Below are 10,276 nucleotides of genomic sequence, written 5' to 3' on the forward strand. Positions count from 1 at the left end.
CTTGTTGACACACTGATGACAAGAAGCTGCACAGAGAAGGGGATTCTTACAATGACCAGCAGGAGACCAAGAAGAATGGAACCATGTACCACTGTGACAATAGAAACTGCAAAGGAAACAACTGGAGATTTTAACATGTGAATGGTCTAATATCTTTAAAGGGAAAAAGTAATAAAGCCAGAAGGAGAAGACAGACAATGGAGAGGGAGACATAATTAAAAGCTCTCCTGAAAGACATGTGAGCAACAAAAACAGAACAGGCACTTCTAGGGAGGAAATGCAAACCCACAGAGAATGTTTCTCTTCCTTGAAATCACATATGTGCAAATTAAAACAAATCTGAGGGCACGTCTATTAAACTAGCAAACATTTCTGAATTATCAACTTAAAGACTGGTGGAACAGGGAAATTTATACACTGCTTGTTGCTACTATAAATTAGAAATCTTTCTGGAAAACAACACAACTATGTAGTAGTATCATGCCAGGTCACACACACAATCTTATCATTTTAGTATCTGGAGAAAAAACAACAAAGTTTCGTAGACATTAAATAACTCTTTCTTGGTTACACAATCATGATTAAAAGTCAGGTTCAAGTAACTCAAAGGCTAGAAATTAAGGGTTATTACCCACTCAATTACATTACTTTCTAAGTAAATAAAAAAAAAAAAAAAGAAAAGAAAAGGAAATCTCCCATGTAATGTCCAATAATATCAAGGCCAGAAATTTGATCCAAGGAAAACTTCAGCAGAAAAGCTTTTTTTTTTTTTTTTTTTTGTAAAATATTCATTACAGTGGAGACTGTAAAAATTCTAACTGAAAAGTTATATCTTAGAAATAGACAACTCAAATATACGAAGCAAACTTGTAATAGTAATGTAGTTTTTAAAGAAAATTATACACATTATACAGAAAATTACATTTCTTATGGATTTACATAAAAAGTGAAAAAAAAAATCCTTTTGGTTGTGCTGGGGAGGGAACCCAGGGCCTCATTCACTCTGGGCAAGTGCTATACCTTCAGACCCCCAAACTGAATTTTTGCACTTATTTTTAAAGATCAGGCTGGTAGGAAATTTTACAAAAGTGAAAATACCTGCAGTAGTAACTATTAGGGTTAACTGTTAGTTAATGGTGTTGGTAGACACATGAACATTATGTTCTAGTATGTTTTACAGGCATTGATAATATTTTTACAACAAAAAAAATCAGACTATTAATGGATTGGTAGATAAATAAGATTCTGACTATTCAATGCAAAACCAACAGCAAAAAACAAACAAACAAAAGATTGGATAATGATACATTCCAAGTAGGTGACAGGAGGAAGCTAGATGAGGGGAATACATACTGTATTGTTTCTCTTATATGAAACTAGGGAAGATAAATCTATACTACAGTGGCTGAAATTAGATCATTAATTTCCTAGGAGTAGGTGAAGGTGGCTAGAATTCTCTGGGAAGGGGTGCAGAGGAACTATCTGGGTACAGAACCATTCCTTATCTTGATATTGGTTGTGGGGACATGGGTGTAAAAATTCAAATTTCATATAGATTTAAATGGAAGAATTTTATTACGTGTACATTATATCTCAATGAAGTTAGTCATAAAATATTTTTTAAAACTACAAATTAATCAAAAGTGAGAAGCCTTATTTCAGAGGTAAAGGCAAACGTTGATGCAAAGAATAAGAACTATTTGTCAGTGCTTATCAGTTTTAAAAAAACCTATGGGAAAATCTTTATTCAAATTTCAAGATATTTATCAGTGACTTATTCTAAAAGATAAAAGCAAAGAAATAAGGTTAAGAACTATAGAATAATTTTTCATTTCTATTATTAAAATTCTCACATATGACATTGGGATGGCCTCTTTCACCACTTCTATTTAACATAGTTTTTGAAACACTGGCCTGAGCAATTATTAGACAGACGAAAGAAATTAAAGGGATATAGGAATTAGCACTATCTGCTGATGATATGATTCTGTATCTAGAAGACCTAAAAAGCTCCCCCAGAAAACTTCTAGCACTAGTAAATGAATTCAGCAAAGTAGCAGGACATAAAATCAACACCCATAAATCAAACGCATTTCTGTATATCAGTGACAAATCCTCTGAGAAGGACATGAGGAAAACTATCCCATTTACAATAGCCTCAAAAACAAAACAACAACAACAAAAAAAAACTTGGGAATCTACTTAAGAGGTGAAATATCTATACAATGAAAATTACAGGACCCTAAAGAAAGAAATCAAAGAAGACATTCAGAACTGTATGTTTAAAAAGTATTGTGGGGGCTGGGGCTGTAGCTCAGTGGCACAGTGCTTCCCTAGCATGTTTGAAGCACAGGTTCAATCCTTAGCACCACATTAAAAAATACAGATAAAATAAAGGCATTCTTTCCATCTACAATTTTTTTTTTTTAATTTTATGTGTGTGTTACTGAAGACTGAACACAGGGCCTTGCACATGCTAGGCAAGCACTCTACCTCTGAGCCATAACCCCCAACTATAGTTTATAAAAATTTTATAAAAATAGTTTATAAAAATTTTCTAAGTCAATCTTACAATGACTACACAAAATCCAAATCTCTACCAATTTAACTATCTACACTTCACATAATACTAAAAAGAGTAAGATTTAAAAAAATAAGTACATGGCAGCAGAAAATTCCTAACTAGCAAATGAAAACCCTCAATACATTCCCCATACAAAAATTCCTTGATTAAGTTCTTAAAACATAGAAAGGTTGTATATGGAAATATGAAATGAAATAAAATTAATGTGTTTACTATATTAATAAATTTGTGACTTCTTTGCTTTCAAGTTTAGCTCTAAGTGATTAGTTAATTAGCAGTATAGTGATAAGTGGTAATTGCATTAATCATATGATGGGGTAATTTAATGGCTGCAACCAATTATCACCAGTGTGGGTGTGTGTGCTACAACTGCTAGCAAGAGTCTCCATTTACTGTCTCTTGCTGTCCTATTTATAGTCAGTTCAGCAAGCAATCCCCCCTTGGCAAGAGTAGCCACTTAAAGGCTTATTATAATTATTTTATTATCTCAATAATATGGCTCAAGACTGAAAAAACCCTGGGAAATTCTCAGTGTGGCTCAGAATTGCTAAATAGCAACTTCTTATAAAACTGGTACTGAGTTATAAAAAATACTTTCAATAAAAGTTTTTATTAAGCACATAAAAAATAATGCTTGCGAATGTGTGTGTGTGTGTGTAAAGGCAACAAATATATGATACAGTCTCAACTATCAAGCACCAAAGGTTGTCACACTGGAAAAAGGAATTGCCCTCTCAGAGGACACAGGGACCTCAGACGAACCTTGAACAAATGTTATGACTTAAATGGTGGAAGGGGAGGCAATTTGGGACACAGCAAAATATAAACTGTAATTTGAAAATGATTTATTATGTAATGCTATGTTATGTTGTATGATATAATGTTATTTAAATTTTTTTATATGTATAAAATTTTCTTACGTCCCTGAAAGTTGTCACAATGAAAATGGAGTCACTTATGTCAAGCTTACCCAACTAAATAAATAAGGCCAAAAAAGTCGTGAAGGTGGAGGAATCTCATGCACCTGTGCCCAAGAACAAGAAGTTTCACAAAAGACTGCCAGGACCACAACCTTGGGCAGAAGCCACTGTAAGCTCACAAAATCACTTCTGTAACATCTACCCAACAACTGCCTGTCCAACTTCAGATACATCTACCCAACAACCGCCTGTCCAGCCTCAGACGGGTGTCGTCCTTGCTACTGACCTTTATAGCCAGTGGCTGTTATTAAAAAACAAAACAAACAAACTTCAGTAATCCTCCCCATTTTGCCTTTAAAACCCTCCTCTTGCCTCAACCTCCTTGAATACACATTGCAGTGCTGTTCCTGAATAAAATCACTTCCTGAATAAACTCACTATCTGTGGACGATCTGTATGTTCTTTAGATTGACAACTTCTGCCTTTTCCGAGACTGAAAGAGACTGATGTTTCCACCTTTGGCAAAATGAAGCAAAAAGTCAATCCTTTAAATCTTAATAAAAATCTGACTCATGCTGAACGAATGTACATATACATAACCATGGTTACGCACTACTTGAAACCCACGGATGCAGGTAGTAAGGTCTGTGTGATCAGGAAATTCCAGCTGGGGTCCATGGCCACAGTATTTGTGGAGTGGAATGAAGAGACTATTATTCAACAAAGGCTCTTGTTACCTCACATACACTTTATCGGCCACCATCCAGGTGGGTCAAATGTAGGCAGTAAAATAAATTAATTGTTACTTTTGAATTGAAATAGTTTTCATCCTCACTGAAAAATTTATAGTGCATTTTAGAAAATTATTAAAAATGGCTATGAAATTGAGTGCAGGTTCACTGCCTCTGTCCCAGGAAAAACCAGATCTCCACTAAAACTTTGCAAAACCCCTGCAAGTTCTTACATCTACTATAAACTGTTGTCAATGATGCATTCTGAAAACACATAAAACATTCTCAATGAAATAAGCAATATTCTCAAAAGGTTCTATTGCAGAGTACACTGACATTAAGGTTCACAAAAAGAATAATATATATTTAATGTTTTTATTAGCACATTAATAGTTATATATAACAGTGGGGTTCATGTTGACATATTTATAAATGGATATAACATAATCAAGACAATTTTAATAGCTACAAATAAATAACAGAAGTGACACTTGCTTACATAATTCACAGAAATAAATTATTCTCCCTTAACATTTTAGCATATTCTGTAAACACACAATCCTTGAGCTCCAACAGAATGTGGTTCTTTCCCTTTGATTCCACCACCTCTGAGAAAAGGAGCTTCATGGAATTAAAATAAAAATATATAAATTTAAATGGTATTTGATACTAGAAATACTGAGAAAAATGACATAAAACACAACAGTGTCATCTGTCTTTTCCTTTCTCCAGCAGAAGACAGGTAACACATCTGACATGTTCACTGCAGTCTCTGGTGCCTAACGCAGTGCCTGGCACGTGGCAGATTTTTGCACATATGGAGTATATAAAAACCGACTTTGGTTAATGCTGTTTATGAACCACATCTGTCACTCCTGGCTGCAGAGTGCTTCATGAGGCAGTAAGGTGGGACAGCTGTTATCAGTAATGACACACACTCAAGTCCCTTATATAAAATGCTGCACCATTTGCACATAATCTATATGCATCCTCCCATGTAAATTTAAATCATCTTTGGATCATTTATACTACCTAACATTATAAATGTGGTGTGAATGGTTGTATTGATTAGGAGATAATGACAAGAATAAAAGGTCTATACATGGTCAGTACAGACACAACCATTGAAGGCTTAATTAACCTACAATTAATGGATAAGAAACCTATGACTACAGAGGCATTGACTGCACGACAGAAACAATGATATTAGGAAAATTATTATATAATAGTTATTAAAAAGTTAACATGTTCTTGTAGGGCACAGTGGCGTACTCCTATAATCCCAGCAACTTGGCAGCCTGAGGCAGGAGGAACTCAAGTTCAAGGTCAGCATCACTATTAGTGAGGCCATCAGCAACCCTAACTCAAACTCTAAAAAAAATTTAAAATAAAAAGGGCTAGAGTTGTAGTTCAGTGGTAATGTACCTCTGAGTTAAATCCCCATTACCAAAAAGAAAAAAAAAAGTCAATATGTTTATAGAAAACATATTACAGAAAATGATGCAGAATAAAATAAAATCCTAGAATTTTGCCATATAACATCTTGGTATACATTTTTTTTTCTAATCTTTTTCTGCACATACAATTGCTATATGTATATGATATGAAAATACTGATTTATATATATATATACATATTGAATTGATGTTTTACTTGGTATAAGGGAATCTCATTTTATGAATACATGAATTACTTAAACTATCATTTCCCAATTTTTGCTTACCATAGGTTTAAGATGACAGATCCTCATTGTGCACAGAATGACACATGATGTATGATTTTTTTTCTTCTTTCCCTCCCTCCTTCCCTCCTTCCATTTTGGAATTCCAGAATGAGGTTAAATAATAATAGCAAAAATGTCTCATATGTGACTTAATGAACATCAGCTAAGTTTTCATTGATACTATTGGTGAGCCAACACTAAAAAATATTTATAAATTAATGTTTAAGGATCTATAAATATATTCTATAAACTGGATGTCTAACTAGAATAAATTTGTTAGGTATATTCATTATGTCAATATCCTTTCTAGAAGATATAACCTCTGGTCATAAGATTGAATTTTAAATGCCAAAACCTTTGATTTTGCTTTAGCAATAAAAGCTAGCAATCGCTGAAAAGAAACCTCGCTCCCAAGGTTAACTGTAGCTAATAAAAAGCACACAGTTCTGAGTGGGAAAATGGTGCCCCCAGAGGAAGAGAGTGTAACTCCACCCGGGGAATTTCTCAGGGCCCTCTCAGGGCCAGGGAATCCCTAGATGCCAAGTACACCCTAGTGGCCAGCCAGCTCATGGAGCATGGGACTGCAGGTAAACCAGAAGGGGATATTTAAGAGTCTTGTCTGTCTCCAGGTACAACAGCCTGTGATCAACATTATTGTTCTTCAGCTTGAAGAAAGAAACAAAAGGAAAAAATTCACAAGACAGCCTTTTTTGCCCTACTCATTGAAAATGAATTCTTATTCTGACAAGTGATCTTTTCAACAGAGACAGTAGCAGATGAAGGAAGAAGCTCTGAGGAGTAAGAAGAATCTAGGAGACCAAGATAAAGTTGAGACAAATAAATAAAAATACAGCCATCCCTTGGCATTTGTGGAGGACTGGTTCCAGAAGACCCCTCAGATACCAAAATCCAAGAATGCTCAAATCCCTCATAAAAATTTCCACATAACCTACATACGATGTCCTGTGTCCTTTAAATTATCTTTACGTCACTTATAATACCTAAAACAATGTAAATGTTATGTAAATTGTTGCTATTATTTAAGAAATAATACCAAGGGAAAAAGCCTGTAAATATTCAATACAGATGCAATCATTTTGTTGTTTTAAAACATATTTTCTACTTGGGGCTGGCTGAATCTTTGTATGTGAGGCCCAGAAATACAGAGGCTGACAATACTTAGAAAAACAGTTCATAAGGCCGGGTTTGTAGGGCTGATTCCCATGCCTCTTGGTGTACACACTGCAAATGGTGCTGTCCACAGGAAACCACTAAGAGGTTAAGAAAGGGATGGTAAAAGGCGGAGGGTGTAGCTCAGGAATAGAACACTTGCCTAGCATGTGTGAGGCCCCAGGTTCTACTCTCAGTACCACAGCGGTGGGGGGGGGGGGAACTAGTGATAAAAATCACTCTGAATTAGAAATGGAAGACATCACTCCGAATTAGAAATGGTGACATCTTTAAAAGACAGGAAAAGAGGAAGACAGTCATATTTGAGCTTACCCTGTCTTGAAACTTCATTTTCAACTTAAGGATATACCATTAGATGTGGAGAGATGACGTATGATTTTTGACCACTTTAAAAATACTTGGATTCTATTGCACAAGGCATCGTTATACAATCTATGAGACTAAAATAGGATATGGAATAGAGAATTGCTGGTCTTTTAACAACAACCTAAAGAGACAAATCTGAGGTGCATTGAAAGCAGGTGGGCCATGTCTGGTAGTTTGGAGTCTGGGATTTTCAGTTAAGTGTTTGGAAGCCGGGTGTAGTGGCGCACACCTGTAACCCCAGCAACTCAGGAAGCTGAGGCGGAGGATGGTGAGTTGGAAGCCAGCCTCAGCAATTTAGTGAGGCCCTAAGCAACTCAGTGAGACCCTGTCTCTAAATAAAATATTAAAAGGGGCTGGGATGTGGCTCAGTGGTTAAATGCCCCTAGGTTCAATCCCCAGTACCAAAAGTAAAAAGTGTTTGGATACTGGTTCCCTCACACACTGCATCAAGGTAGGCTGGTCACCAACCTCTCTGAGACTCAGAACACAGACAACTATTCCAATGACCTGATAGGGTTATTAAGAGGACAGATATAACTCCACTCCTTATAATAAGTAGTTGCCCCTTGATATCCAACAGGGGACTGGTTCCAGAATCCCCTACAGAAGTTAGAATCCCAGAATGCTCAAATCCCTTATACATAATGACACAGTATTTGCATATAACCTCTGCACATCCTCTCATACACTTTAAATCATCTCTAAATTACTTGTAACACCTAATACAATGGACATAAGTAGCTGTTATACTGTACTGTCTAGGGAAAAATGACAAGAAAAAAATCTGTACATGTTCAGTACGACACTTTTTATTTTAAATAGTTTATTAATTGTTGGTAGACCTTTTATTTATTTATTTATATGTGGTGCTAGACTCAAATCCAGTGCCTCGTATATGCCAGGCAAGTGAGCCACAGTTCCAGCCCCCAGTATAGACACTTTTTTTAAAAAAATATTTTTATTCCAAGGTTAGTTGAATCTGGTGATAGGAAACACATGGATCCAGAGAACCAACCGTGCTTGATTCCTGTCAGCTGCATTTATGATGATGATGATGATAATGATCACGAATCAACCCCAGATGCACTGCATTCCATGGTTCTAGTAAGGGCCCTGGCCCAAAGTGGGCTCATAATACCACAATCTCCTGGCCATGCTCAGTCAGGTGGGCTGTTAATAGTACTGGATGACCAGGTTTCTTAAATGCCCCTGTGATGTGTAAGAACTGCTAGAGACCATGGCATGCCAGTCTTAAGATGCCCACTCTTCATGTAATCAGAAATGGCTGTCACATTTAGACTCCAGGAAATGGATGATATCACACTGGTCACTGGGTCCAACAGCTGAGGGATTTGTTTTTAGTATGGAAGCTGTTTTTCAAAAGAAATCTGACTTGTAAGCTAAAACTAAGGACCTCTTTGTGCCAATGCAAAGCCTAGAACTTTCTTGTTTTGCTCAGTGGAGGGTAGGCATTCTGCATAGGTGGTTCCAAGTAAGCCATCCCTGGGTCTTAATTGATAGACTCGCCACCTTCTAAAGCAGGAGGATTCCTTGAATTCCCTTCCAGTCTGGGGGGCAGTCTTCCTCACTACTTGGTATAAGAAGAAAATACCTGAATTCTCATGCATCCTTCCAAGTATAATTATTTCTATTAAAGAAAAAAATGTTTTGAAACAGAAAATGAAATCTGTCACTGGTTAATAGAGAAAATAACTTTAAAAAATGCTTACAATGACTTCCTTAAAGGATTCCTGGTCACTGATTGTCTTGTCTTCTATACATCCAGGCTGATTCAAGTAATGGTAGTTTTCTGGCACAGATAAATAAAATTCTTCTACAGAAAGAAAAAGAAAAATATAGCATCAATACTCAGTTGGCCAGGGTAAGACACAATTCAAAAGAGTTCACATTGTGATTGTGTGTATATATATATATATTTTTTTGGTGGTTGTTGTTTTATTGTCTTTCTTTTTTGTGCTGGAGATTGCATTCTATGATTTTTAAAATTATAGTACACACATAATCCTATGTCCCTAACAGTCCCCTAATAATGGATCATTAAGTTTCCTTGTAATCATAATTTAGGGAAAATAGAAAAAGCTTAATCATATACCAAATGGGATGGTAGGAAAAAAAAACTGACGAGCATTTTATTTTTTCTCTTAACAATCAAATGTTTAGAAATTACTTTTATTTGGCTTTGGTTTAAAAGTAAAACCAGCTAGCATAGTATATTTTTCATAAATATCCTTCAAATTAAAAATGTTCCAAGACTCCCAAACAAACAAAAATTCAAGATAGCTCTATTGATCATCCTTTCTAGATATTATTTTGCCCTACAATGAACTGGGCATCTTTTGGTACCCTCATAATCACATTCCACGGCCATGGATGGATGTGGACAGCATCCAGACAGAGGTCTCGTCATTTACTCCTGACAAGTGAATGTCCCAAGTGGAGAAGGAGTCGCTGACCCAGGTCATCCGTTGTTGCACCTTCCCGCCTACCTCTCTCTGCATGTTCCAGCCCTGCCAGCAGTGCATAGAATATGTGATAATTCCTTTCCCCAGGATTTTGCCTTACTACTCGGTTCTGCGGAGAGAAACCAAATTTATATTCAGAGACGTTTCCTCTGCTTAATTCACACAAACTAAGAATTTCTGAAAATTGTTACTGTGGAAAAAAATATGAATTCAAGCATGTACTCACTTTTTCTAATAAATCTTCATGTGAGAAGCAACGGCAAGTCAAGGAATAAAAC

General features: G+C 35.9%; 1 protein-coding gene across 1 annotated transcript in view; it reads right to left on the minus strand.

Moving 5' to 3' along the window:
• Positions 1 to 10,067, minus strand: part of MYO10 (myosin X) — a 95,383-nt gene extending 85,316 nt beyond the window's left edge. The window contains exons 1-2 of the mRNA XM_081279629.1: positions 10,023 to 10,067; positions 9,246 to 9,349 (exon numbers count right to left, since the gene is read on the minus strand). The gene's annotated coding sequence lies outside the window, so the exon portion shown is untranslated. The remainder of the gene's footprint in view (positions 1 to 9,245; positions 9,350 to 10,022) is intronic.
• Positions 10,068 to 10,276: the final 209 nt, after the last annotated feature.

Source organism: Spermophilus citellus (genome assembly GCF_964194105.1).
Source record: "Spermophilus citellus genome assembly, chromosome: 1".
NCBI lineage: Eukaryota > Metazoa > Chordata > Mammalia > Rodentia > Sciuridae > Spermophilus > Spermophilus citellus.